The following is a 4196-nucleotide window of genomic DNA, read 5'->3' on the forward strand; positions in this document are numbered from 1 at the left end:
GCAAAGACGTCACTTTAAGGAATAAGGTGCACCTGACCCAAGCCATGGTATTTTCAATCACCTCATATGCATGGGAAAGCTGGACAATGAATAAGGAAGACTAAAGAAGAATTGATGCCTTTGAATTATGGTGTTGGTGAAGAATATTGAATATACCATGGACTGCCAGAAGAACAAATAAATCTGTCTTAGAAGAAGTACAGCCAGAATGCTCCTTAGAAGTAAGGATGGCGAGACTTTGTCTCATGTATTTTGGACATGTTATCAGGAGAGACCAATCCCTGGAGAAAGACATGCTTGGTAGGGGGTCAGTGAAAAAAAGGAAGACCCTCAATGAGATGGACTGACACAGTGGCTGCAACAATGGACTCAAGCAAAACAATGATCATGAGGATGACGCAGGACTGAGCAGTTGTCTTAGTCATCTAGGGTTCCTATAACAGAAATACCATAAGTGCACGGTTTTAACAAAGAGAAGTTTATTTCTTCACAGTAAGGTAGGCTGAAAGTCTAAGTTCAGGGCGTCAGCTCCAGGGGAAGGCTTTTTCTCTCTGTGGGCCTTCTCGTCAGTGTTCCCCTGGACTAGGAGCTTCTTGGCGCAGAGACCCTGGTCCAAACGACACACTCTGCTCCTGGCACTGCTGTCTTGATGGTATGAGGTCCCCAACTCTCTGCTTGCTTCCCTTTCCTTTTATCTCTTGTAAGGTAAAAGGTGGTGCAGGCCACACCCTAGGGAAACTCCCTTTACAATTGGATCAGGGATATGACCTGGGTAAGGGTGGTGTTAGGATCCCACCCTAATCCTCTTTAACATAAAATTACAATCACAAAATGGAGGCCAACCACACAATTCTGGGAATCACGGCCCAGCCAAATTAATACACACATTTTTGGGGGGACATAACTCAAACAATGACAGCAGTGTTTAGTTCTGTTGTACCTAGGGTCGCTATGAGTTGGAATCGACTCTATGGCACCGAACAACAACATGATGTTAATGAGGCAGGATTAGAGGTATTCATGCTAATGAGGCAAGACTCAATCTACAGGATTAGGTTGTATTTTGAGTCAATCTCTTTAGAGACATAAAAGAGAGAAGCAAGCAGAGAGGGGGACTTCATTACCACTAACCAAGAAGAGCCAGGAGCTCAAGTATCCTTTGGATCTAGGATCCCTGCGTTGAGAAGCTCCTAGGCCAGGGGAAGATTGATGACAAGGACCTTCCCCAGAGCCGACAGAGAAAGCCTTCCCCTGGAGCTGGCACCCTGAATTCAGACTTCTAGCCTCCTAAACTGCGAGAGAATAAATTTCTGTTTGTTAAAGCCATCCACTTGTGGTATTTCTGTTATAGCAGCACTAGATAACTAAGACACACCCAGTCTCAACATTTTTTAAAAATGTACAGTTATATCAATACATTGTTAAAACTGAACCAATTTCCTGTTTTCAAGAGAGAAATACTAGAAACTGTTGCTTAACCAGAAATAATTTTTAAACAAAAATATGCAGACATGTTTTAAAGATTTATATTAAAAACAGAATACCAAGAAACAACAGAAATGAGAAGTCAGATCCAGATTAAATCCACAAATGTACTACTTTATTTTCTTTTATTTTTAGTTCTTTATGTAAAAAAAAGTAAAAGCAGCAAAATGACACAAAACCTGGACAACACTGAACCATATAAACAGACCCAGTACACAACCATTTTAACATAGAGACCAACTCAGTTCCAAAAAGCAGAAAGTTTCCCACTCCTTAAAAAAGGTGTCAGTTGTTATTGTTTTAATGGTCAAGATTATTTTCAACTTTGCCTTCTTTTTTTTTTTTTTAATATCAGTTTTGACACATGCATTTGTAAGAGGAACTAATCTACGTGGAAACTTGACAGCCAAAGATAAAGCTGACTTTCTGTTGTTCTTCCAAGAGCTTAGAATAGTTGTATCTCCTCTGACTTTTGTGTTGTCCGCTATTACTTTTTCTTACATTGCATCCTATGTTACCCATTAATCAAGCAGTGGTCAGTCCTCTTTAATCAGAATCCAAAATGTCCTGGCTTGGATATTCTGTCCAGGAATTTTCTCATACAAGGAAATAATCTGTCCTAACACCATGGGATAGAGAGGTATAAAAGACGTTTGATGGAAGTTTCTTCTGTTTAGAGCACCATTTAATAGTTCTTTTTATTTTGTGTGTTTTTCTTAACTAAAATCTTGTCCATAAAGTTCCTTCTTAGAACATCTTGTAAAATAATTGCTTTGAGAAAAATACTTAACTAAATTATGAAGGATTATTAGCAACTCATTCATCTGAAGAGGGTCAATCCTCAATTCCCTATTTCACTCATTCTAAAGAAACTGCTTTCACCATTTTGACCTTAAAGCTATTCTAACATTTGTAGTTATCTAATTTAGGTCAATTTCAAGTTCTGTAAGGACAGAAAATAATTAAGTTACATTTGTTTCTGAGGACAACATGAGCAATAATGGAATAGAGAAGAAGGTTTTCTTGAACCTAGCTGAGGATGTTCCTATTCTAAACTTGTCATAGGGTGTCTCAAACTGACTTTATATAAATCAAAACAAAAATTTAGTTTGAGACTATTTCTTGTTTACCCCCAGGTTGATTTAATAAAACTAAAGATAATTTGCATCTTTGATAGCCCTAAATTAATTTAAATCCTAAACTTGATAAATATTTCATTAACAGTCAGGAACACTGCTTCTAAGTATTTTTAGATTATAAAGTGGCTTACCTGTTTTACTAATAACTGTTGTATAATATTGCAGACCTTTAAATAAAATTAGCTTCTAAAGTAGATTTATTAAAATCCACTGAGACAAGAAATACCTAAAATACTTTTTCACTCCCATACCACAATATTATATGGGCTGTTGGCTTAAAAATAATGTGGTTTTTTGTTTCAAAAAAGATTGTCCTTGTTCAAATTCCCTGAATCATACCCAATTTATATTTCAAAACCAGTAGTGAGGTTGGCAAAAGTAATTTCAAGACAATGTTGTATATTTTTTATTTTTGAAACTTCTTCTGAACAAAAATGAATAAATTAAAATCAAATACATATGATACATATTAAATAAGCAGACAATAAAGATTTTGATTTTCCTATTCGTGTGTGTGTGTGGTAGTTTGCATTGTTTGTTTCAGATGTGTGTAGACATTTCAGGACAATGAAATGAAATTAACTCTCCTGTGCTCAACATGTGATACCCCAATCCCTGTTTAAGCATTACAAGAATGCAGGTCATGATCACACGAACTACACCACATGGGGCCAAAGCAGCACTGCCCTCGTTGGATGAGCACGCAAGCGAACAAATTCTATCTATGGATGGTCTCTTCTGCCTGCCCAAACATGCTTGCGTGTTATCAGCGTTGTAGAGAAGAAAGAACACTAGCCCAGTCTGGCAGGACCTGGTTTCTGATCCTAACTAGCTGTGTGGGAAGTAGGAACTAGTCATTTCATCTCCCTGTAAAACAGAGTTGAATTAGATTATCTGTAAGGTCCCTTCTATTCTCAAATCCTTTGACTTAATGGTCCTATCCCATGTCTATCCTGATTTCTGGGGTATTAATAAGTTCACAAGGCCAGCCAAGACCCGACCAGACATAATGCGGCTCCTCCACATCCCTCACAATAACAATACCCTTTTTCTACCTTATTACAGTGGATCAAGATAATGGGAGGTTATGTGTGTGTGTGTGTGTGTGTTTTAAATAAGAAAAAATAAGAAAAAGTAACATCTGATGTATATTTTCTAAAGACTAGGATATTCTGAAACATTTATAGTGTTTTTACATACCTGAATAAAACAGCTAATTTAAACACTGTTAATGTCTACAGCTACCATGTTTGGATACAAACATTATCCTGAAACCAGAAGTTTACTGGATGGAAAGGAGGGAAGGACCACAATAACAGTAGCTTAGACAAGAGAGTCTTCCCTGAGGCTCTAGGACTGGGCTAGGTGCTCCACCCAAGCACTCTCACAGCACCCTGTACTCACCCCTGTTGTCACACTCAACACATTATGTTGTAGCTGCTTAATTGCTGGTCGCCCTGATTACACTGGAAGTTCCTTGAACGCAGGGATTGTGCTCATTCCCTGATGTACCCCTAGTGCCTGACACATACTAAACACTCTGTAAATATTTGTTGGGTAACTGTTGAATAA

The sequence above is a fragment of the Trichechus manatus genome, unplaced genomic scaffold, assembly GCF_000243295.1.
Source record: "Trichechus manatus latirostris isolate Lorelei unplaced genomic scaffold, TriManLat1.0 scaffold00015, whole genome shotgun sequence".
NCBI classification, from domain to species: domain Eukaryota; kingdom Metazoa; phylum Chordata; class Mammalia; order Sirenia; family Trichechidae; genus Trichechus; species Trichechus manatus.